Source organism: Xenopus tropicalis, chromosome 3 (assembly GCF_000004195.4).
Source record: "Xenopus tropicalis strain Nigerian chromosome 3, UCB_Xtro_10.0, whole genome shotgun sequence".
NCBI classification, from domain to species: domain Eukaryota; kingdom Metazoa; phylum Chordata; class Amphibia; order Anura; family Pipidae; genus Xenopus; species Xenopus tropicalis.
In genome coordinates this window covers 144,961,944-144,984,986 of record NC_030679.2, presented here as the reverse complement: position 1 = coordinate 144,984,986, position 23,043 = coordinate 144,961,944, and the positions used below count along the sequence as shown (strand labels likewise).

Here is a 23,043-nt window from a genome sequence, read left to right as displayed (position 1 = left end):
CGACATGCAAATAAGCAGAAGCGTGACTCCTTTGGCGATACGAAGGGAATAATGGAGGAGCTTTTAGCTGTCCCTTTAGCTGCCCTTGTAGAAAGGCGCACACTTGTAGCTCACTGAATTTACAGGCAAGGGAGAAAGAAGTTGTGGAATGGGGCATCAGTGTGCTTATTTCTCTTTCTGTCCGCGGGCTCTGCACCAACCAGTTGGCGCTGTGGCTTAGTTGGTTAAAGCGCCTGTCTTGTAAACAGGAGATCCTGAGTTCGACTCTCAGCAGTGCCTGCCTTCTTCCTTTAAAGCTTGCGGGGAATGGCTAGAGCATTTCTTTGGTGCTCTTACCATGAGGGTTGGTTTAATTGGCTCCTTAATAGCCCCTTTATGTACTGGCAGCCTACAGGAGGCTCTGTTTGGCATTATACTTGGTTTTTATACAAACACAATTTGCCCCTCTGTGTGCCCCCCTGGCATTTGTCAGAGCCCACAGATTGCCAGTACACCCAGCCCTAATTTGAAAATTCGCAAAATGGCAAAAATTTGCGAAATGCATTGAAGTCAATAAATGACTTTTTAACTGTGCAATTTAATTTTGCAGCAGTTTATGGGCATTTTTTGTGTCAAAACCTGGCGAAAAATATCACTAATTATAAGTCCTGCCTATTTTCCTCAAGGCATGATTCTTTGGCAGTTGTCAAATCTAAAGTTGCATAGAAACATTGGGAAGCTATGAATTTGTGTTAATTTCCCTTAATTTTCAGCACTTGTCTATAGAAGCCCCTCTGGCATTTGCCAGAATCCACAGATTGCCAGTCCGGGCCGCTTGTTACTGCTTGCAGTGTTTTAACTTTGGTTGTTCATTAAAAATCCATTGTATCTTAAGTCCAATGCCTTAACCACTTGGCAATCCTGGTTGGTTGTGGTTAGCACGCCATTGTATACCAAGCCCTAATGTGAATATTCAGTGTTGAGCTCAATCTTCCAAAGTGAGTAACATTTGTAAATAAACACTTTTAGATGAAATGTAACCCTGTAATGTGAATACTTAACATTTTGTAACAAATTGAATTTATTTTAACTCAATCCAAAGTGCTGAATTAATCTGCCAATGCATTGCCATTTTCAGCAACTGTTCTTTGAATTCCAAGCACCTTCTGTTGTTAGGGGTCGCGGGAGCATTTTTTTGGACTTGCACCTGCATGAATCCTTGCAGAACTTCAGTGAGATGTTGTGGTATCCTTAAAATGCCTAGGGCTCGTCCGGGATTTGAACCCGGGACCTCTCGCACCCGAAGCGAGAATCATTCCCCTAGACCAACGAGCCAGACGTTGCACTTTTGGGGATGAACCAGCCCTGAGATGCACGGCCCAGCAACATGATTGAAATCACAAGACTGCACCATGTACCCCTCACTGAATATGCCTGTTGTAAACCAGAGTCTTGTCTTCTTTCCACATTGCATCTTTTATGCCTTTCATCCACCAGAATGGTACTTCTGCATGTTACCCTGGTGATGGATGCATCTGCTCCTTGAGGAAAAAAGTTTTATAACCTTCCTTTTGCAGGAAAACATTTCCCTTATATTTTTTTCACATAAAGACCTTTTTATCTGTGAAGATAAGGATTATTGGGCAAGTATTACTTGCTGTTAAATTCTAGAGTTTTCAGAGGAACCATGCTTTAACGGGCAGATACATTCAGAGAACAGACATGGGTAAGAACACCAAAGGCACGCTCTAGCCATTCCCCGCAAGCTTTAAAGGAAGAAGGCAGGCACTGCTGAGAGTCGAACTCAGGATCTCCTGTTTACTAGACAGGCGCTTTAACCAACTAAGCCACAGCGCCACATGCTTCTGAGCAGAATCTACAAACAGTTTTCAAGTTTTGTAAGTAATACTATAACTTTGAAATTTGTTTTTAGTTACAACACTAACTCATTGGATAATAACACTGCTGACAAGGGTGTGATCCACATATCCCGGCACCTATTCATGGGCAGAAGTTACTGGGGCTGAGTCTCTCCTTTCAACTGCACATCATGTAACACGGATGGCTGAGTGGTTAAGGCGTTGGACTTAAGATCCAATGGATGTATATCTGCGTGGGTTCAAACCCCACTCCTGGTAAATTTTTAAAACCCCATATATAAGGCTCCCCACTTGGGCAATTGTGCATAATCACCTGCTTCAGTGCAAATGCTTTCAAGTGGGATTTCCCAAACAAGCAAAGCTCCCCATGCTAGATACTGCCCAACGTTACAGCACTTTCTATAATACACTGCAAGCGCATCAGCCGCAAGTGAGAAATCATTATGGAATACGGGATCATTTCAAAATGTTTTGCAAGTGTTGATTGGCTGAATATTAATTTCTGGAATGAATCAGTATATGTGTCTGGAAATCGCTGTTTTTTTGTGTGATAAATGAAAAACAATGAAGTGAGAAATCACTTTGGGAAAATTCCAAACTGTTTTGCATGTGTTGATTGGGCTGAATATTAATTACTGAAACAAATCAGCAAATAAATCTTAAAAAATGTAAATTAAAAGCATGGGATAGTTGAAAGCTAATTTTGCTGATATTTCAAGAGTAAGCGCAAAGACGTATATTCAACGTAGAGCTTGGTATTTAGCCAGCCCTTAGCTAAACACTGCCAGAATGGTTACGGTATTGGGCATAAAATCCAATAATTATATGTCCGCGTTGGTTCCAGCCCCACTCAGTAAGAGTTTTAAAGTCTCTTATATATGACTCCCACCTTTGGTAATTGTGTATAATCACCTGCTTCAGTGCAAATACTGTAAGCACTTTCTATAATACACTGCAAGCACAACCGGCACAAGTGATAAATATGAAGTGAGATGTCATTTTGGAATAATATGGGCAATTTCCAAAATGGTTTGTCAAGGTTTCCGTTGATCGCAGAAAGGTTTGGTTGGTTGGGCTACAAAATCTGTCCCTTTTTTGTCACTGGGGCAGCTGTGAAGGCTCACAAACATGGAATCATTACCATTTCATGAATTTGCCCATTCTGTATACCTTGGCAATAAATTATTTCTCCAGGTGCCGCTTTTATGGATGAGGAATACTATTTAAGACCATTTGTGAGTTCGTGTTTTTGGGTTTTATCAACTGATTGCATCATGGCAAATCCAGAAATATGATCTTAAATTGTTGAAATTGCGTTACTCTGAGTTTTTTTGAAGTTGAGTTAGTGCCCAGGTTGGAATCCAGATCAGCAGTGGTTACATTGTGCTACACATATCTGCATAAATGCCTAATTATCTAAACAACTAAGCATTATAAGGACTCTCGCTGTGAACAGGATTCGAACCTGTGCAGGGAAACCCCATTGGATTTCAAGTCCAACGCCTTAACCACTCGGCCATCACAGCCAGCCTGTCCCATAACGAAACTAACTCAGTACAGATAGGTAAGTGGCACATAGACCTGTGAAAGTGATGGAAAAGCAGATTTTTTAAAAAAAAATCCAAGAATCCAACTCTGGTCCAATCAAGCGGTGATTGCAAAGGGGACATACAGTGTAAAATCACTTACAGTGCTATTTGAAGTAATTTCACAATTAGCATGAATCTTTTTTGATGATATTAGCAGATGTTGCAGCCCAGAGTGCCCTCTGCTGTTTGGCCTGGGTGATGGGCAGAAAAACAGCAGAATCCAATTTCCCTGCTGGAGGAAGCGACACCTGACGATAGTTGGATCAGTTCTAGAGCTTAGTGATTTCTACCTTCTCTACATTGCTGGCATGTACAAAAGTGCATTTTATACAACTAGTATCTTATAGACCATTATGCATTATTTCGATAGTTTTAGCTGGATAAATAGGATTCATGATTGATGAAATGGATAGTTAACATGATTAACACATTAATGGGGATACTCAGACTGAAACTGATCCTTTAACATTGACAACAGTCTGACCCTGAATAACAATAGGACGTGGGTTCACAAAAAGTGGGTTTGTCAATTAGAACAATTAGAACGTGAGACTTTGCATTCTCTCGCATTTTCATGTGTATATCGGCTACATGTGCCTGTACCTGAGCGTATTCCATTCATTCAGGTGCAGGCACAAGTAGCAGGCGTAGGGCTGAATTTTCAGCAAGCGTTTTTCCGCTTGCTGAAAAAATCAGCCCTATGCTGCGTGTGGCATCAGCCTAACTCCATCTTTCAGAATCTGATGTTATAAACAAAAGCAAAGTTGCAAAAGGTTACACTGGCCTCAAATTGTTGAATTATATGTGTTTAGATGAAATATTCTCGACAAACTCTTACTTGTCCTTCTCTAAGACATCGTTGGTTAGATCTTACAATGAAAAGGCCACGTAAAACACAACTTTTATATCTGCCAGTTCATTTTATCACTGTCATCCTTGTTCATAGGTTCCAAAATTAAAGTGGGGATCTACATAGCAATACATTGCCAGTGGCAATCTAACTCCAACCACCAATACCTTTCGTCCCCAGTCTGTAGCTTGAAGCTCAGTAAGCCTAGCTACTTTGCAATCTTGACAGGAACATTATTCGGGCTAAGCATGAAAAGATGTGTCTAATTGACCCAAGACACAGTTCCACACTTTGATAGGAAGCGGCCGTTGCTTGGTTGGTAGGCATACACTTGCCAGGAGACTGACATCTGCATGTAAAACAGGCTGGGAGTTTTCAGAGGAACCATGCTTTAACGGCCAGATACGTTCAGAGAACAGACATGGGTAAGAGAGCCAAAGGCACGCTCTAGCCATTCCCCGCAAGCTTTAAAGGAAGAAGGCAGGCACTGCTGAGAGTCGAACTCAGGATCTCCTGTTTACAAGACAGGTGCTTTAACCAGCTAAGCCACAGCGCCAACCGGTTGGGGCAGTGCCCGCAGACAGAAAGAGAAATAAGCCCACTGATGCCCCATTCCGCAACTTCTTTCTCCCTTGCCTGTAAATTCAGTGAGCTACAAGTGTGCACCTTTCTACAAGGGCAGCTAAAAGCTCATTCCCCTCCTCTGAAATGAGTAACTAGGGCCCAGTATGGGGAGCCTGTGGCACTGCAGCTTTATGTTATTTGGTATAGTATGCATGTCGTTTTAGTTTGACTCCTTTCTTTTGCCTACCATACCGACATCATCTTTTCAAAGGCATGCTAGTGAGAGAAACGAAAAAGGCAGACACTGCTGAGATTTGAACTCAGGATCTCCTGTTTATGAGACAAGCGCTTTAACCAACTAAGCCACAGCACCAACACTTGAAAGTTCTGGAGGGTATGCACTCTTTTCTTGTTGAGTATTCAATATGTTTGATCCTAAACCAGCCCTCATGTTCTAAGCATGAAAAGATGTGTCTAATTGACCCAAGACACAGTTCCACACTTTGATAGGAAGCGGCCGTTGCTTGGTTGGTAGGCATACACTTGCCAGGAGACTGACATCTGCATGTAAAATAGGCTGGGAGTTTTCAGAGGAACCATGCTTTAACGGGCAGATACCTACAGAGAACAGACATGGGTAAGAGAGCCAAAGGCACACTCTAGCCGCTCCCCGCAAGCTTTAAAGGAAGAAGGCAGGCACTGCTGAGAGTCGAACTCAGGATCTCCTGTTTACAAGACAGGTGCTTTAACCAACTAAGCCACAGCGCCAGCTACTGGAGGATTTTGGAGGGTATGCACTATTTTATAAAGATCTTGTTGAGAATTCAGTTTATATGTTTGATCCTAAAACTCGTGAAAAATTTCAAGGATGGGATAGTTGAACGATACTTTAGAAAGCTTTCTCAAAGCCACAAAGAGGGATGGTCTGTGCAACCAAAGAAGCGTTTTGGCCGTTGCGAGTTCTCGCAAGTGGAGTTACTCCTACTAAAGGACTACTACAAAGAAGTTATTTCACAGATAAAAGGGTCTTTATGTGAAAAAAATATAGGGGAAATGTTTTCCTGCAAAAGGAAGGTTATAAAACTTTTTCCCTCAAGGAGCAGATGCATCCATCACCAGGGTAACATGCAGAAGTACCATTCTGGTGGATGAAAGGCATAAAAGATGCAATGTGGAAAGAAGACAAGACTCTGGTTTACAACAGGCATATTCAGTGAGGGGTACATGGTGCAGTCTTGTGATTTCAATCATGTTGCTGGGCCGTGCATCTCAGGGCTGGTTCATCCCCAAAAGTGCAACGTCTGGCTCGTTGGTCTAGGGGTATGATTTTCGCTTCGGGTGCGAGAGGTGCCGGGTTCAAATCCCGGACGAGCCCTAGGTATTTTAAGGATTCCACAACATCTCACTGAAGTTCTGCAAGGATTCATGCAGGTGCAAGTCCAAAAAAATGCTCCCGCGACCCCTAACAACAGAAGGTGTAACAATATATCATATTACGAGCACCAATTTTCCCCCTCTGTCCAAAACACGTAAAAGCGCCGCATCCCATGGGCGCTGTGGCTTAGCTGGTTAAAGCGCCTGTCTCGTAAACAAGAGATCCTGAGTTCAAATCTCAGCAGTGCCTTTGTTTTAGTGACTGGCCCTACATCCTCCACCAGGTATGAGACAGCCCCCTAAAAACCCCAGTGCCCTTCCCATGCAAATTTCATCCTCAGGCTGGAAAAGCAGGTCCCTCCCATACAAAAGGCGGGCGTACATCGACCCCTTCCCCCACCTGGTTCAAGTAGTCTAATAAACTAGTCGTAGGAAGTATAAGTATGAAAGCATATAACAAATACAGGGGGGTACAGAAAAAAAAGGGTAAAGCAATCAGAATTGCATCTCCAACATCTCTCAGAAGTGGCTGGGAAGAATTTGTGCAGTTTCTCAGGTACGTAGCACCACCTAGTGGTTATTCTGTATAACGTCTCTCTTACCCCAGAGCAGTGATCCCCAACCAGTGGCTCAGGGGCAACATGTTATTTTGTACTTTCTGGTAAGGAGACAAAGGAGGAGAGTCCTGAGACAAAAACAGATTTGTCTTAAATTTTTCCTGCTGTAGCTTCCAATTGCCCAGCTCTGACACTCCCATGCCACCTTATACCTATATTCACATTAGCAGCACAGGGTGGGGCATTTGTAAATGAAACAATCTAATAAAGGCAGGCACTGCTGAGAGTCGAACTCAGGATCTCCTGTTTACTAGACAGGCGCTTTAACCAACTAAGCCACAGCGCCAACACCTGGAAGTTATGGAGGCTATGCACTATTTTCTTAAGGTCTTGTTGAGAATTCAGTTTATATGTTTGATCCTAAAACTCGTGAAAATTTTCAAGGACGGGATAGTTGAAAGAGTCTATTTATTTACAAGTCTTGCTCACTTTTGAAGTTTGAGCTCAGCAGTAAATATTCAAATAAGGGATTAGTATTCAGTCTCCAGTTGGAAACTCCTGTGTCTATTTTTGTTAAAAATGATACTCACTTTGGAAGACTGAGCTAAACACTACTGTCCAACGTTACAGCACTTTCTATAATACACTGCAAGCGCATCAGCCACAAGTGAGAAATATGAGGTGAGAAATCATTATGTATATATAGTATATAAAGTTTTCCATACGTGGCAGCCAAAGTCTAATGGGCCTGGTAACCTTATCTGAGTCAAACATCCAAGACTACCAGTCAAGTACTCCGCAGAAAACGAGGTGGCCGAGTGGTTAAGGCGATGGACTGCTAATCCATTGTGCTCTGCACGCGTGGGTTCCAATCCCATCCTCGTCGACTGCTTTATAACCCAATGAATTTGACCAGCCTGTTCTCTTATTGCTAAAACAGCAATAAGCCTTGTTTGATGGCATAGCATGGAAAATCTAAGTGACGATGCATACCCGTCTTCTATCAGCAAGACTGGCACAAAGATGGCACGGTCTGTGCACCCAAAGAAGCGCTTTGGCCGTCGCGAGTTCTCGCGAGAGGACTTACTCCTACTAAAGGACTACTACAAAGAAGTTATTTCACAGATACAAAGGTCTTTATGTTAAAAAAAATATAGGGGAAATGTTTTCCTGCAAAAGGAAGGTTGAATACCCTTACCAGGAGTAGAGTTTGAACCCATGCGGATTTATCTGGATCCCTACAGCTGGCTTGAATCAGGGAGAAGACTGTGCCTGAATTCCCTGAATGAATAGTTCTAGCGACGAGAATGGGATTTGAACCCACAAACATGGAGCAGTTTCTATAAAAAATTATGGAAATTCTAAAAAATCGCCTCAAAGCTTCCAATACATTTGACATTAAAATTCATGTAAATCTCAAGGACGGGATAGTTGAAAGTGTCTATTTATTTACACAAGTTACTCACTTTTGAAGATTCAGCTCAACACTAAGTATTCACATTAGGGCTTGGTATAGAGTGTGTTCTTTGCTGTCAACCAGGATGGCCGAGTGGTTGAAGCGTTGGATTTAAGATCCAATGGATGTATATCCGCGTGGGTTTGAACCCCACTCCTGGTTGTGAATTTAACCCTTTAAGTGCTAGCAGAATTTCCCATTTCGGTTCCCCTCAGTGCCAGGCATTTTGTAAACATTCAGTGCTCTCCCATTTTAGGGGCATTTACTGGGTGGTGTTAAATTGGGTAGGTTAACTATATATAGCTCCCTGTGACAGGTTTCATCTGATATTTCCTTTTTTAACATCAGCCTTATGTCCTGCTTTCTGTTACATGGAGCTACTGAGTGTAGAGAAGCCCCAATCCCACTGATAGTAGCTGCTATATTACCCAGCTAAACCAGCCCTCATGGGCTTCCCACCCAAACTTGCTCCTCCTGCTTTTACATTACCAATGGGCATGAGCATTAACCCCGCTCATCCCTGAATCCCTCCATACTACTCCTGGAGCACTAGAACATTATCTGGCCCAGTCCCGGCACTTAAGGGCCAATGCCCAAACCTTTGTGCACTTTTGCTCAGCGCAGAATATGCCAGCAGGGCTTTATAAACAGAGCAGCACAGGGTGGGGCATTTGTAACTGAAACAATCTAATAAAGGCAGGCACTGCTGAGAGTCGAACTCAGGATCTCCTGTTTACTAGACAGGCGCTTTAACCAACTAAGCCACAGCGCCACATGCTTCCGAGGAGAATCTACAAACAGTTTTCAAGTTTTGTAAGTAATACTATAACTTTGAAATTTGTTTTTAGTTACAACACTAACTCATTGGATAATAACACTGCTGACAAGGGTGTGATCCACATATCCCGGCACCTATTCATGGGCCGAAGTTACTGGGGCTGAGTCTCTCCTTTCAACTGCACATCATGTAACCAGGATGGCTGAGTGGTTAAGGCGTTGGACTTAAGATCCAATGGATGCATATCCGCGTGGGTTCAAACCCCACTCCTGGTAGAAGTTATAAAATCCCATATATAAGGCTCCCCACTTGGGCAATTGTGCATAATCACCTGCTTCAGTGCAAATGCTTTCAAGTGGGATTTCCCAAACAAGCAAAGCTCCCCATGCTAGATACTGCCCAATGTTACAGCACTTTCTATAATACACTGCAAGCGCATCAGCCACAAGTGAGAAATCATTATGGAATACGGGATCATTTCAAAATGTTTTGCAAGTGTTGATTGGCTGAATATTAATTTCTGGAATGAATCAGTATATGTGTCTGGAAATCGCTGTTTTTTTGTGTGATAAATGAAAAACAATGAAGTGAGAAATCACTTTGGGAAAATTCCAAACTGTTTTGCAGGTGTTGATTGGGCTGAATATTAATTACTGAAACAAATCAGCAAATGAATCTTAAAAAATGTAAATTAAAAGCATGGGATAGTTGAAAGCTAATTTTGCTGAAATTTCAAGAGTAAGCGCAAAGACGTACATTCAACGTAGAGCTTGGTATTTAGCCAGCCCTTAGCTAAACACTGCCAGAATGGTTACGGTATTGGGCATAAAATCCAATAATTATATGTTCGCGTGGGTTCCAGCCCCACTCAGTAAGAGTTTTAAAGTCTCTTATATATGACTCCCACCTTTGGTAATTGTGTATAATCACCTGCTTCAGTGCAAATACTGTAAGCACTTTCTATAATACACTGCAAGCACAACCGGCACAAGTGATAAATATGAAGTGAGATGTCATTTTGGAATAATATGGGCAATTTCCAAAATGGTTTGTCAAGGTTTCCGTTGATCGCAGAAAGGTTTGGTTGGTTGGGCTACAAAATCTGTCCCTTTTTTGTCACTGGGGCAGCTGTGAAGGCTCACAAACATGGAGTCATTACCATTTCATGAATTTGCCCATTCTGTATACCTTGGCAATAAATTATTTCTCCAGGTGCCGCTTTTATGGATGAGGAATACTATTTAAGACCATTTGTGAGTTCGTGTTTTTGGGTTTTATCAACTGATTGCATCACGGCAAATGCAGAAATATGATCTTAAATTGTGTTACTCTGAGTTTTTTGAAGTTGAAGTTGAGTTAGTGCCCAGGTTGGAATCCAGATCAGCAGGGGATTAAATTGTGCTACACATAACTGCATCAATGCCTAATTATCTAAACAACTAAGCATTATAAGGACTCTCGCTGTGAACAGGATTCGATCATTGCCATCACAGCCAGCCTGTCCCGTAGGGAAACTAACTCAGTACAGATAGGTAAGTGGCACATAGACCTGTGAAATAAGGGAAAAGTAGATGTTAAAAAAAATTCCAAGAATCCAACTCTGGTCCAATCAAGCGGTGATTGCAAAGGGGACATACAGTGTAAAATCACTTACAGTGCTATTTGAAGTAATTTCACAATTAGCATGAATCTTTTTTGATGATATTAGCAGATGTTGCAGCCCAGAGCGCCCTCTGCTGTTTGGCCTGGGTGATGGGCAGAAAAACAGCAGAATCCAATTTCCCTGCTGAAGGAAGCGACACCTGATGATAGTTGGATCAGTTCTAGAGCTTAGTGATTTCTACCTTCTCTACATTGTTGGCATGTACAAAAGTGCATTTTATACAACTAGTATCTTATAGACCATTATGCATTATTTCGATAGTTTTAGCTGGATAAATAGGATTCATGTTTGATGATATGGATAGTTAACATGATTAACACATTAATGGGGATACTCAGACTGAAACTGATCCTTTAACATTGACAACAGTCTGACCCTGAATAACAATAGGACGTGGGTTCACAAAAAGTGGGTTTGTCAATTAGAACAATTAGAACGTGAGACTTTGCATTCTCTCGCATTTTCATACGTATATTGGCTACATGTACCTGAGCGTATTCCATTCATTCGGGTGCAGGCACAAGTAGCAGGCGTAGGGCTGAATTTTCAGCAAGCGTTTTTCCGCTTGCCGAAAAAATCAGCCCTATGCCGCGTGTGGCATCAGCCTTAACTCCATCTTTCTGAATCTGATGTTATAAACAAAAGCAAAGTTGCAAAAGGTTACACCGGCCTGAAATTGTTGAATTATATGTGTTTAGATGAAATATTCTCGACAAACTCTTACTTGTCCTTCTCTAAGACATCGTTGGTTAGATCTTACAATGAAAAGGCCACGTAAAACACAACTTTTATAACTGCCAGTTAATTTTATCACTGTCATCCTTTTTCATAGGTTCCAAAATTAAAGTGGGGATCTACATAGCAATACATTGCCAGTGGCAATCTAACTCCAACCACCAATACCTTTCGTCCCCAGTCTGTAGCTTGAAGCTCAGTAAGCCTAGCTACTTTGCAATCTTGACAGGAACATTATTCGGGCTAAGCATGAAAAGATGTGTCTAATTGACCCAAGACACAGTTCCACACTTTGATAGGAAGCGGCCGTTGCTTGGTTGGTAGGCATACACTTGCCAGGAGACTGACATCTGCATGTAAAACAGGCTGGGAGTTTTCAGAGGAACCATGCTTTAACGGGCAGATACCTACAGAGAACAGACATGGGTAAGAGAACCAAAGGCACGCTCTAGCCATTCCCCGCAAGCTTTAAAGGAAGAAGGCAGGCACTGCTGAGAGTCGAACTCAGGATCTCCTGTTTACAAGACAGGCGCTTTAACCAACTAAGCCACAGCGCCAGCTACTGGAGGATTTTGGAGGGTATGCACTATTTTATAAAGATCTTGTTGAGAATTCAGTTTATATGTTTGATCCTAAAACTCGTGAAAAATTTCAAGGATGGGATAGTTGAACGATACTTTAGAAAGCTTTCTCAAAGCCACAAAGAGGGACGGTCTGTGCAACCAAAGAAGCGTTTTGGCCGTTGCGAGTTCTCGCAAGAGGAGTTACTCCTACTAAAGGACTACTACAAAGAAGTTATTTCACAGATAAAAGGGTCTTTATGTGAAAAAAATATAGGGGAAATGTTCTCCTGCAAAAGGAAGGTTGTAAAACTTTTTTCCTCAAGGAGCAGATGCATCCATCACCAGGGTAACATGCAGAAGTACCATTCTGGTGGATGAAAGGCATAAAAGATGCAATGTGGAAAGAAGACAAGACTCTGGTTTACAACAGGCATATTCAGTGAGGGGTACATGGTGCAGTCTTGTGATTTCAATCATGTTGCTGGGCCGTGCATCTCAGGGCTGGTTCATCCCCAAAAGTGCAACGTCTGGCTCGTTGGTCTATGGGTATGATTCTCGCTTCGGGTGCGAGAGGTCCCGGGTTCAAATCCCGGACGAGCCCTAGGTATTTTAAGGATTCCACAACATCTCACTGAAGTTCCGCAAGGATTCATGCAGGTGCAAGTCCAAAAAAATGCTCCCGCGACCCCTAACAACAGAAGGTGTAACAATATATCATATTACGAGCACCAATTTTCCCCCTCTGTCCAAAACATGTAAAAGCACCGCATCCCATGGGCGCTGTGGCTTAGCTGGTTAAAGCGCCTGTCTCGTAAACAGGAGATCCTGAGTTCGAATCTCAGCAGTGCCTTTGTTTAAGTGACTGGCCCTACATCCTCCACCAGGTATGAGACAGCCCCCTAAAAACCCCAGTGCCCTTCCCATGCAAATTTCATCCTCAGGCTGGAAAAGCAGGTTCCTCCCATACAAAAGGCGGGCATACATCGACCCCTTCCCCCACCTGGTTCAAGTAGTCTAATAAACTAGTCGTAGGAAGTATAAGTATGAAAGCATATAACAAATAGAGGGGGGTACAGAAAAAAAAGGGTAAAGCAATCAGAATTGCATCTCCAACATCTCTCAGAAGTGGCTGGGAAGAATTTGTGCAGTTTCTCAGGTACGTAGCACCACCTAGTGGTTATTCTGTATAACGTCTCTCTTACCCCAGAGCAGTGATCCCCAACCAGTGGCTCAGGGGCAACATGTTATTTTGTACTTTCTGGTAAGGAGACAAAGGAGGAGAGTCCTGAGACAAAAACAGATTTGTCTTAAATTTTTCCTGCTGTAGCTTCCAATTGCCCAGCTCTGACACTCCCATGCCACCTTATACCTATATTCACATTAGCAGCACAGGGTGGGGCATTTGTAAATGAAACAATCTAATAAAGGCAGGCACTGCTGAGAGTCGAACTCAGGATCTCCTGTTTACAAGACAGGCGCTTTAACCAACTAAGCCACAGCACCAACACTTGAAAGCTCTGGAGGGTATGCACTATTTTCTTAAGGTCTTGTTGAGAATTCAGTTTATATGTTTGATCCTAAAACTCGTGAAAATTTTCAAGGACGGGATAGTTGAAAGAGTCTATTTATTTACAAGTCTTGCTCACTTTTGAAGTTTGAGCTCAGCAGTAAATATTCAAATAAGGGATTAGTATTCAGTCTCCAGTTGGAAACTCCTGTGTCTATTTTTGTTAAAAATGATACTCACTTTGGAAGACTGAGCTAAACACTACTGTCCAACGTTACAGCACTTTCTATAATACACTGCAAGCGCATCAGCCACAAGTGAGAAATATGTGGTGAGAAATCATTATGTATATATAGTATATAAAGTTTTCCATACGTGGCAGCCAAAGTCTAATGGGCCTGGTAACCTTATCTGAGTCAAACATCCAAGACTACCAGTCAAATACTCCGCAGAAAACGAGGTGGCCGAGTGGTTAAGGCGATGGACTGCTAATCCATTGTGCTCTGCACGCGTGGGTTCGAATCCCATCCTCGTCGACTGCTTTATAACCCAATGAATTTGACCAGCCTGTGCTCTTATTGCTAAAACAGCAATAAGCCTTGTTTGATGGCATAGCATGGAAAATCTAAGTGACGATGCATACCCGTCTTCTATCAGCAAGACTGGCACAAAGATGGCACGGTCTGTGCACCCAAAGAAGCGCTTTGGCCGTCCCGAGTTCTCGCGAGAGGACTTACTCCTACTAAAGGACTACTACAAAGAAGTTATTTCACAGATAAAAGGGTCTTTATGTTAAAAAAAATATAGGGGAAATGTTTTCCTGCAAAAGGAAGGTTGAATACCCTTACCAGGAGTAGAGTTTGAACCCATGCGGATTTATCTGGATCCCTACAGCTGGCTTGAATCAGGGAGAAGACTGTGCCTGAATTCCCTGAATGAATAGTTCTAGCGACGAGAATGGGATTTGAACCCACACACATGGAGCAGTTTCTATAAAAAATTATGGAAATTCTAAAAAATCGCCTCAAAGCTTCCAATACATTTGACATTAAAATTCATGTAAATCTCAAGGACGGGATAGTTGAAAGTGTCTATTTATTTACACAAGTTACTCACTTTTGAAGATTCAGCTCAACACTAAGTATTCACATTAGGGCTTGGTATAGAGTGTGTTCTTTGCTGTCAACCAGGATGGCCGAGTGGTTGAAGCGTTGGATTTAAGATCCAATGGATGTATATCCGCGTGGGTTTGAACCCCACTCCTGGTTGTGAATTTAACCCTTTAAGTGCTAGCAGAATTTCCCATTTCGGTTCCCCTCAGTGCCAGGCATTTTGTAAACATTCAGTGCTCTCCCATTTTAGGGGCATTTACTGGGTGGTGTTAAATTGGGTAGGTTAACTATATATAGCTCCCTGTGACAGGTTTCATCTGATATTTCCTTTTTTAACATCAGCCTTATGTCCTGCTTTCTGTTACATGGAGCTACTGAGTGTAGAGAAGCCCCAATCCCACTGATAGTAGCTGCTATATTACCCAGCTAAACCAGCCCTCATGGGCTTCCCACCCAAACTTGCTCCTCCTGCTTTTACATTACCAATGGGCATGAGCATTAACCCCGCTCATCCCTGAATCCCTCCATACTACTCCTGGAGCACTAGAACATTATCTGGCCCAGTCCCGGCACTTAAGGGCCAATGCCCAAACCTTTGTGCACTTTTGCTCAGCGCAGAATATGCCAGCAGGGTTTTATAAACAGAGCAGCACAGGGTGGGGCATTTGTAACTGAAACAATCTAATAAAGGCAGGCACCGCTGAGAGTCGAACTCAGGATCTCCTGTTTACAAGACAGGTGCTTTAACCAACTAAGCCACAGCGCCAACCGGTTGGGGCTGATCCTGTGGACAGAAAGAGAAATGGTGCTGGCAAATAGAGGGAATATATGTACAAAGGATGCCATTTGGGTGGGGGAGATGTGCCCAACTAATATACATTGTAGGCAAATGTAGGCTTTACATGTCCTTTAAGATATCAGGCTGAGCCCTACACCAACAAATCCCACTGGTTAATAATTCTACTTGGATGATACTTTATATACCTTACAATTCCTGTATAGCAATGACTTGTTGTTAACCCTGTAATATGAATACCTAACATTTTGTAACAAACTGACTTTACCCACTTTTTTTCTAAACCCCCTTCTTTTTGTTATAAGAAAGTCAATAAAGAAAGATTTGGCAAAAAGGTACTTTCAACTATCCCGTCCTTCAAATTTACATGTTTTAAGATCAAATGCAAAAACTGAATTCTCAACAAGATCTTTAGAAAATATTGAATCCCCTCCGTGGTGCTACAGCAGGGGGCGCTGTGGCTTAGTTGGTTAAAGCGCCTGTCTAGTAAACAGGAGATCCTGAGTTCAACTCTCAGCAGTGCCTTTTTTAAGTGACTGGCCCTACATCCTCCACCAGGTAAAAACAGTTATTTCTAGTAGTTCCTTTGCTGGAGTCAGTCGACTCGTGAAAAGAAATGATGAACAAAAGGCTTTCTCAGATCCAAGAAAGCGCAAGAAGCTTGCCCTCTTTGTGCCACTCTTACGGCTAGTAGACTTGCTTGTGTAGGGAACCCAAAGAATTGGGCCCCTTCAGGATTAGTTCCCCTTTAGACAGGCACCATGAGGGTGGCCTTATGAGATTTGGACACCTAAAGGTGGTCCTAGGTGTTTATGTGTGAAAAGGGAGTTTCCCTGCAAGTTAACAGTAACCACTAGATGTCGCTGTGCTAAAAGTATAAAAAGGGAATGACTCCCAGTTTCAGCAGGTCTTCGTCCTGGGACTGCTTCTTGTAAAGAAGTGTATAACAGGCTTGTGTTCTAGTACAGGAGGTACTGTAACAGGTCACTCTAGGAGTGACAGGCAGGCTAGAGAGAAGGGCAGTGATAGCCCCAACAGGAGAGAGAGGGGTTAAGACCCCCCAGCACTCATGGCTGGAGTTAAGGATCTGTAGTGTGTAGTAAGAGGAGCCAAGTCAGCACCTGGGAGTGTTCCCAGTGAAGGGGCCCTACGCGTGGACCGGGGTGAGTTCCTAGGTGGAAGCATCCGGCGGGAGTACCGGGGGTAGCCCAAAGAGAGAGTGTGTGACTTGAGCCGTCTGTGTGACATCCTCTGAAGTGTTCTGCCTGCATCAATAAACAAGTTCATCTGGTTCACCATTTTAACCAGTGTCTTGGTGGTTCATATACTGAGGATCCTCAACTGCCTGGTAAGCAGCTACCCCAAGGGAGGGGCAAGGTACCGGGAGTTGCTGGGAGTCCGGGTCCAAGGAGGACCTCATAGAGTTTTCCCAGGGAGGAAACATATAGTTCTACCTATACCTACCCTGGGTGGAGGCACGCCATTTATATTACACCTGTCCCCCATAATAAGCGGGGGCTCAGGGCTCCTGTAGCGCCACACGCAGGTGATTGCGTGTTAAAAGTACAACCGTAGCCAAAATAGGGTTACACTTGCTTTGTCCATTTTATGCTACATGCTGTGCGAGCAAAGGCAACTTTTGAGACAGATTGCTTGAGCACTCTTTTAGCGGAAGGGCAAATGCTGAATAAATACACGGTGTTATAATGTTAACGACGAGGATGGGATTCGAACCCACGCGTGCAGAGCACAATGGATTAGCAGTCCATCGCCTTAACCACTCGGCCACCTCGTCCTTGGGCGAGCTGTGCTTCCGGCCACTTTGTCTTGAGCATTCGGGAAGCGATCTCTCAAACTCATGCAGAGGACGCCTCTTCTGCTCAGGGGAGAGACAGGGTGCCAGCCATTGCATTTGTTATGTTGCCCACCCTATTTCTTCTTCATTAATGGGTACATCCCAGGGTCTATGTTGACATACAGTGCCCAGAAATAGCGGACCTTGCTTTCATACTTATACTTCCTACGACTAGTTTATTAGACTACTTGAACTACAAAGAAGTCATTTCACAGATAAAAAGGTCTTTATGAGAAAAAAAATATAGGGGAAATGTTTTCCTGCAAAAGGAAGGTTATAAAACTTTTTTCCTCAAGAAGCAGATGCATCCATCACCAGGGTAACATGCAGAAGTACCATTCTGGTGGATGAAAGGCATAAAAGATGCAATGTGGAAAGAAGACAAGACTCTGGTTTACAACAGGCATATTCAGTGAGGGGTACATGGTGCAGTCTTGTGATTTCAATCATGTTGCTGGGCCGTGCATCTCAGGGCTGGTTCATCCCCAAAAGTGCAACGTCTGGCTCGTTGGTCTAGGGGTATGATTCTCGCTTCGGGTGCGAGAGGTCCCGGGTTCAAATCCCGGACGAGCCCTAGGCATTTTAAGGATACCACAACATCTCACTGAAGTTCTGCAAGGATTCATGCAGGTGCAAGTCCAAAAAAATGCTCCCGCGACCCCTAACAACAGAAGGTGCTTGGAATTCAAAGAACAGTTGCTGAAAATGGCAATGCATTGGCAGATTAATTCAGCACTTTGGACTGAGTTCAGGGTAAAATAAATCAAATTTCTTACAAAATGTTAAGTATTCATATTACAGGGTTACATTTCATCTTAAAACTCATGTAAATTTCAAGGACAGGATAGTTGAAAGTGTTTATTTACAAATGTTACTCACTTTGGAAGATTGAGCTCAACACTGAATATTCACATTAGGGCTTGGTATACAATGGCGTGCTAACCACAACCAACCAGGATGGCCAAGTGGTTAAGGCATTGGACTTAACATCCAATAGATGTTTCATGAACAACCAAAGTTAAAACACTGCAAACACATTAGTAACAAGCGGCCCGGACTGGCAATCTGTGGATTCTGGCAAATGCCAGAGGGGCTTCTATAGACAAGTGCTGAAAATTAAGGGAAATTAACACAAATTCATAGCTTCCCAATGTTTCTATGCAACTTTAGATTTGTCAACTGCCAAAGAATCATGCCTTGAGGAAAATAGGCGGGGCTTATAATTAGTGATATTTTTCGCCAGGTTTTGCCAAAAAAAAATGCCCATAAACTGCTGCAAAAATAAATTGCACAGTTAAAAAGTAATTTATTGACTTCAATGCATTTCAATAATTTTTGCCATTTTGCAAATTTTCAAATTAGGGCTGGGTGTACTGGCAATCTGTGGGCTCTGACAAATGCCAGAGGGGCACACAGAGGGGCAAATTGTGTTTGTATAAAAACCAAGTATAATGCCAAACAGAGCCTCCTGTAGGCTGCCAGTACATAAAGGGGCTATTAAGGAGCCAATTAAACCAACCCTCATGGTAAGAGCGCCAAAGGCATGCTCTAGCCATTCCCCGCAAGCTTTAAAAAGAGAAGGCAGGCACTGCTGAGAGTCGAACTCAGGATCTCCTGTTTACAAGACAGGCGCTTTAACCAACTAAGCCACAGCGCCAACCGGGTGGGGCTGATCCTGTGGACAGAAAGAGAAATAAGCACACTGATGCCCCATTCTGCAACTTCTTTCTCCCTTGCCTGTAAATTCAGTGAGCTACAAGTGTGCACCTTTCTACAAGGGCAGCTAAAGGGACAGCTAAATGCTCCTCCGTTATTCCCTTCGTATCGCCAAAGGAGTCACGCTTCTGCTTATTTGCATGTCGCTTTGAAATTTCCCAATGGCCATTTTAGTTTGACTCCTTTCTTTTGCCTACCATACCGACATCATCTTTTGTAAGGCTGCTAGTGAGAGAAATTGCCCACAGGCGGGAAGCTCGTACTTCCAAGTTTAAGGTTGGGGGAAACGAAAAGGGCAGGCACTGCTGAGAGGCGAACTCAGGATCTCAGGAAGATTGCACCAAGATAAGTATTACGTGCTGTTAAATTCTCGAGTTTTCAGAGGAACCATGCTTTAACGGGCAGATACCTACAGAGAACAGACATGGGTAAGAGAGCCAAAGGCATGCTCTAGCCATTGCCCGCAAGCTTTAAAGGAAGAAGGCAGGCACTGCTGAGATTCGAACTCAGGATCTCCTGTTAACTAGACAGGCGCTTTAACCAGCTAAGCCACAGCGCCACATGCTTCTGAGGAGAATCTACAAACAGTTTTCAAGTTTTGTAAGTAATACTATAACTTTGAAATTTGTTTTTAGTTACAACACTAACTCATTGGATAATAACACAGCTGACAAGGGTGGGATCCACATATCCCGGCACCTATTCATGGGCCGAAGTTACTGGGGCTGAGTCTCTCCTTTCAACTGCACATCATGTAACCAGGATGGCTGAGTGGTTAAGGCGTTGGACTTAAGATCCAATGGATGTATATCTGCGTGGGTTCCAACCCCACTCCTGGTAGAAGTTATAAAATCCCATATATAAGGCTCCCCACTTGGGCAATTGTGCATAATCACCTGCTTCAGTGCAAATGCTTTCAAGTGGGATTTCCCAAACAAGCAAAGCTCCCCATGCTAGATACTGCCCAACGTTACAGCACTTTCTATAATACACTGCAAGCGCATCAGCCACAAGTGAGAAATCATTATGGAATACGGGATCATTTCAAAATGTTTTGCAAGTGTTGATTGGCTGAATATTAATTTCTGGAATGAATCAGTATATGTGTCTGGAAATCGCTGTTTTTTTGTGTGATAAATGAAAAACAATGAAGTGAGAAATCACTTTGGGAAAATTCCAAACTGTTTTGCATGTGTTGATTGGGCTGAATATTAATTACTGAAACAAATCAGCAAATAAATCTTAAAAAATGTAAATTAAAAGCATGGGATAGTTGAAAGCTAATTTTGCTGAAATTTCAAGAGTAAGCGCAAAGACGTACATTCAACGTAGAGCTTGGTATTTAGCCAGCCCTTAGCTAAACACTGCCAAAAACGGTTACGGTATTGGGCATAAAATCCAATAATTATATGTTCGCGTGGGTTCCAGCCCCACTCAGTAAGAGTTTTAAAGTCTCTTATATATGACTCCCACCTTTGGTAATTGTGTATAATCACCTGCTTCAGTGCAAATACTGTAAGCACTTTCTATAATACACTGCAAGCACAACCGGCACAAGTGATAAATATGAAGTGAGATGTCATTTTGGAATAATATGGGCAATTTCCAAAATGGTTTGTCAAGGTTTCCGTTGATCGCAGAAAGGTTTGGTTGGTTGGGCTACAAAATCTGTCCCTTTTTTGTCACTGGGGCAGCTGTGAAGGCTCACAAACATGGAATCATTACCATTTCATGAATTTGCCCATTCTGTATACCTTGGCAATAAATTATTTCTCCAGGTGCCGCTTTTATGGATGAGGAATACTATTTAAGACCATTTGTGAGTTCGTGTTTTTGGGTTTTATCAACTGATTGCATCATGGCAAATCCAGAAATATGATCTTAAATTGTTGAAATTGTGTTACTCTGAGTTTTTTTGAAGTTGAGTTAGTGCCCAGGTTGGAATCCAGATCAGCAGTGGTTACATTGTGCTACACATATCTGCATAAATGCCTAATTATCTAAACAACTAAGCATTATAAGGACTCTCGCTGTGAACAGGATTCGAACCTGTGCAGGGAAACCCCATTGGATTTCGAGTCCAACGCCTTAACCACTCGGCCATCACAGCCAGCCTGTCCCATAGGGAAACTAACTCAGTACAGATAGGTAAGTGGCACATAGACCTGTGAAAGTGATGGAAAAGCAGATTTTTTAAAAAAAAATCCAAGAATCCAACTCTGGTCCAATCAAGCGGTGATTGCAAAGGGGACATACAGTGTAAAATCACTTACAGTGCTATTTGAAGTAATTTCACAATTAGCATGAATCTTTTTTGATGATATTAGCAGATGTTGCAGCCCAGAGTGCCCTCTGCTGGTTGGACTGGGTGATGGGCAGAAAAACAGCAGAATCCAATTTCCCTGCTGGAGGAAGCGACACCTGACGATAGTTGGATCAGTTCTAGAGCTTAGTGATTTCTACCTTCTCTACATTGCTGGCATGTACAAAAGTGCATTTTATACAACTAGTATCTTATAGACCATTATGCATTATTTCGATAGTTTTAGCTGGATAAATAGGATTCATGATTGATGAAATGGATAGTTAACATGATTAACACATTAATGGGGATACTCAGACTGAAACTGATCCTTTAACATTGACAACAGTCTGACCCTGAATAACAATAGGACGTGGGTTCACAAAAAGTGGGTTTGTCAATTAGAACAATTAGAACAATTAGAACGTGAGACTTTGCATTCTCTCGCATTTTCATGTGTATATCGGCTACATGTGCCTGTACCTGAGCGTATTCCATTCATTCAGGTGCAGGCACAAGTAGCAGGCGTAGGGCTGAATTTTCAGCAAGCGTTTTTCCGCTTGCTGAAAAAATCAGCCCTATGCCGCGTGTGGCATCAGCCTAACTCCATCTTTCAGAATCTGATGTTATAAACAAAAGCAAAGTTGCAAAAGGTTACACCGGCCTCAAATTGTTGAATTATATGTGTTTAGATGAAATATTCTCGACAAACTCTTACTTGTCCTTCTCTAAGACATCGTTGGTTAGATCTTACAATGAAAAGGCCACGTAAAACACAACTTTTATATCTGCCAGTTCATTTTATCACTGTCATCCTTGTTCATAGGTTCCAAAATTAAAGTGGGGATCTACATAGCAATACATTGCCAGTGGCAATCTAACTCCAACCACCAATACCTTTCGTCCCCAGTCTGTAGCTTGAAGCTCAGTAAGCCTAGCTACTTTGCAATCTTGACAGGAACATTATTCGGGCTAAGCATGAAAAGATGTGTCTAATTGACCCAAGACACAGTTCCACACTTTGATAGGAAGCGGCCGTTGCTTGGTTGGTAGGCATACACTTGCCAGGAGACTGACATCTGCATGTAAAACAGGCTGGGAGTTTTCAGAGGAACCATGCTTTAACGGGCAGATACCTACAGAGAACAGACATGGGCAAGAGAGCCAAAGGCACGCTCCAGCCATTCCCCGCAAGCTTTAAAGGAAGAAGGCAGGCACTGCTGAGAGTCGAACTCAGGATCTCCTGTTTACAAGACAGGCGCTTTAACCCACTAAGCCACAGCGCCAACTGTTTTCACACTGGTGAATGTATGCAAATAATATTTTCTAAAAGTCTTACTGATAATTCAGTTTTTACATTTGATCTTAAAACTCAAGTAAATTCCAAGGACAGGATAGTTGAGCCTTTCTCCTTGGCAGGCGTGAGCAGCGCTCATTAGCAAAACCAAATCAACAACCTGAACACATACTTATTTTAAGTTGAAGTTGAGTTAGTGCCCAGGTTGGAATCCAGATCAGCAGGGGTTACATTGTGCTACACATATCTGCATAAATGCCTAATTATCTAAACAACTAAGCATTATAAGGACTCTCGCTGTGAACAGGATTCGAACCTGTGCAGGGAAACCCCATTGGATTTCGAGTCCAACGCCTTAACCACTCGGCCATCACAGCCAGTCTGTCCCATAGAGAAACTAACTCAGTACAGATAGGTAAGTGGCACATGTGAAAATAAGGGAAAAGTAGATGTTAAAAAATATTCCAAGA

The 23,043-nt window shown here is 42.7% G+C and overlaps 28 non-coding genes across 28 annotated transcripts; 12 read left to right on the top strand and 16 right to left on the bottom strand.

The window, feature by feature from the left end:
- The first annotated feature begins 205 nt into the window (after nt 1-205).
- On the top strand, nt 206-279 carry trnat-ugu. Its single transcript has one exon. It is a non-coding gene; the product is annotated as a tRNA-Thr (tRNA).
- Nucleotides 280-1,242: 963 nt separating this feature from the next.
- Nucleotides 1,243-1,314, bottom strand: trnap-cgg. The gene has a single exon. It is a non-coding gene; the product is annotated as a tRNA-Pro (tRNA).
- Nucleotides 1,315-1,762: 448 nt separating this feature from the next.
- Nucleotides 1,763-1,836, bottom strand: trnat-agu. The gene has a single exon. It is a non-coding gene; the product is annotated as a tRNA-Thr (tRNA).
- A 198-nt stretch (nt 1,837-2,034) lies between these two features.
- trnal-uaa lies at nt 2,035-2,117 on the top strand. Its single transcript has one exon. It is a non-coding gene; the product is annotated as a tRNA-Leu (tRNA).
- A 1,186-nt stretch (nt 2,118-3,303) lies between these two features.
- On the bottom strand, nt 3,304-3,385 carry trnas-uga. Its single transcript has one exon. It is a non-coding gene; the product is annotated as a tRNA-Ser (tRNA).
- A 1,395-nt stretch (nt 3,386-4,780) lies between these two features.
- On the bottom strand, nt 4,781-4,854 carry trnat-ugu. The gene has a single exon. It is a non-coding gene; the product is annotated as a tRNA-Thr (tRNA).
- A 307-nt stretch (nt 4,855-5,161) lies between these two features.
- trnat-agu lies at nt 5,162-5,235 on the bottom strand. Its single transcript has one exon. It is a non-coding gene; the product is annotated as a tRNA-Met (tRNA).
- A 321-nt stretch (nt 5,236-5,556) lies between these two features.
- trnat-ugu lies at nt 5,557-5,630 on the bottom strand. Its single transcript has one exon. It is a non-coding gene; the product is annotated as a tRNA-Thr (tRNA).
- A 535-nt stretch (nt 5,631-6,165) lies between these two features.
- On the top strand, nt 6,166-6,237 carry trnap-cgg. The gene has a single exon. It is a non-coding gene; the product is annotated as a tRNA-Pro (tRNA).
- A 175-nt stretch (nt 6,238-6,412) lies between these two features.
- trnat-cgu lies at nt 6,413-6,486 on the top strand. The gene has a single exon. It is a non-coding gene; the product is annotated as a tRNA-Thr (tRNA).
- Nucleotides 6,487-7,065: 579 nt separating this feature from the next.
- Nucleotides 7,066-7,139, bottom strand: trnat-ugu. Its single transcript has one exon. It is a non-coding gene; the product is annotated as a tRNA-Thr (tRNA).
- A 458-nt stretch (nt 7,140-7,597) lies between these two features.
- trnas-gcu lies at nt 7,598-7,679 on the top strand. Its single transcript has one exon. It is a non-coding gene; the product is annotated as a tRNA-Ser (tRNA).
- Nucleotides 7,680-8,947: 1,268 nt separating this feature from the next.
- On the bottom strand, nt 8,948-9,021 carry trnat-agu. The gene has a single exon. It is a non-coding gene; the product is annotated as a tRNA-Thr (tRNA).
- A 198-nt stretch (nt 9,022-9,219) lies between these two features.
- trnal-uaa lies at nt 9,220-9,302 on the top strand. Its single transcript has one exon. It is a non-coding gene; the product is annotated as a tRNA-Leu (tRNA).
- Nucleotides 9,303-11,908: 2,606 nt separating this feature from the next.
- trnat-ugu lies at nt 11,909-11,982 on the bottom strand. The gene has a single exon. It is a non-coding gene; the product is annotated as a tRNA-Thr (tRNA).
- Nucleotides 11,983-12,517: 535 nt separating this feature from the next.
- On the top strand, nt 12,518-12,589 carry trnap-cgg. Its single transcript has one exon. It is a non-coding gene; the product is annotated as a tRNA-Pro (tRNA).
- A 175-nt stretch (nt 12,590-12,764) lies between these two features.
- On the top strand, nt 12,765-12,838 carry trnat-cgu. The gene has a single exon. It is a non-coding gene; the product is annotated as a tRNA-Thr (tRNA).
- Nucleotides 12,839-13,417: 579 nt separating this feature from the next.
- trnat-ugu lies at nt 13,418-13,491 on the bottom strand. The gene has a single exon. It is a non-coding gene; the product is annotated as a tRNA-Thr (tRNA).
- A 458-nt stretch (nt 13,492-13,949) lies between these two features.
- trnas-gcu lies at nt 13,950-14,031 on the top strand. The gene has a single exon. It is a non-coding gene; the product is annotated as a tRNA-Ser (tRNA).
- Nucleotides 14,032-15,299: 1,268 nt separating this feature from the next.
- On the bottom strand, nt 15,300-15,373 carry trnat-ugu. The gene has a single exon. It is a non-coding gene; the product is annotated as a tRNA-Thr (tRNA).
- Nucleotides 15,374-15,854: 481 nt separating this feature from the next.
- On the top strand, nt 15,855-15,928 carry trnat-agu. The gene has a single exon. It is a non-coding gene; the product is annotated as a tRNA-Thr (tRNA).
- A 1,188-nt stretch (nt 15,929-17,116) lies between these two features.
- Nucleotides 17,117-17,198, bottom strand: trnas-gcu. Its single transcript has one exon. It is a non-coding gene; the product is annotated as a tRNA-Ser (tRNA).
- A 562-nt stretch (nt 17,199-17,760) lies between these two features.
- Nucleotides 17,761-17,832, top strand: trnap-cgg. The gene has a single exon. It is a non-coding gene; the product is annotated as a tRNA-Pro (tRNA).
- Nucleotides 17,833-18,841: 1,009 nt separating this feature from the next.
- trnat-ugu lies at nt 18,842-18,915 on the bottom strand. Its single transcript has one exon. It is a non-coding gene; the product is annotated as a tRNA-Thr (tRNA).
- Nucleotides 18,916-19,731: 816 nt separating this feature from the next.
- Nucleotides 19,732-19,814, top strand: trnal-uaa. The gene has a single exon. It is a non-coding gene; the product is annotated as a tRNA-Leu (tRNA).
- Nucleotides 19,815-21,002: 1,188 nt separating this feature from the next.
- trnas-cga lies at nt 21,003-21,084 on the bottom strand. The gene has a single exon. It is a non-coding gene; the product is annotated as a tRNA-Ser (tRNA).
- Nucleotides 21,085-22,488: 1,404 nt separating this feature from the next.
- On the bottom strand, nt 22,489-22,562 carry trnat-ugu. Its single transcript has one exon. It is a non-coding gene; the product is annotated as a tRNA-Thr (tRNA).
- Nucleotides 22,563-22,868: 306 nt separating this feature from the next.
- Nucleotides 22,869-22,950, bottom strand: trnas-cga. The gene has a single exon. It is a non-coding gene; the product is annotated as a tRNA-Ser (tRNA).
- Between the last annotated feature and the right edge of the window lie 93 nt (nt 22,951-23,043).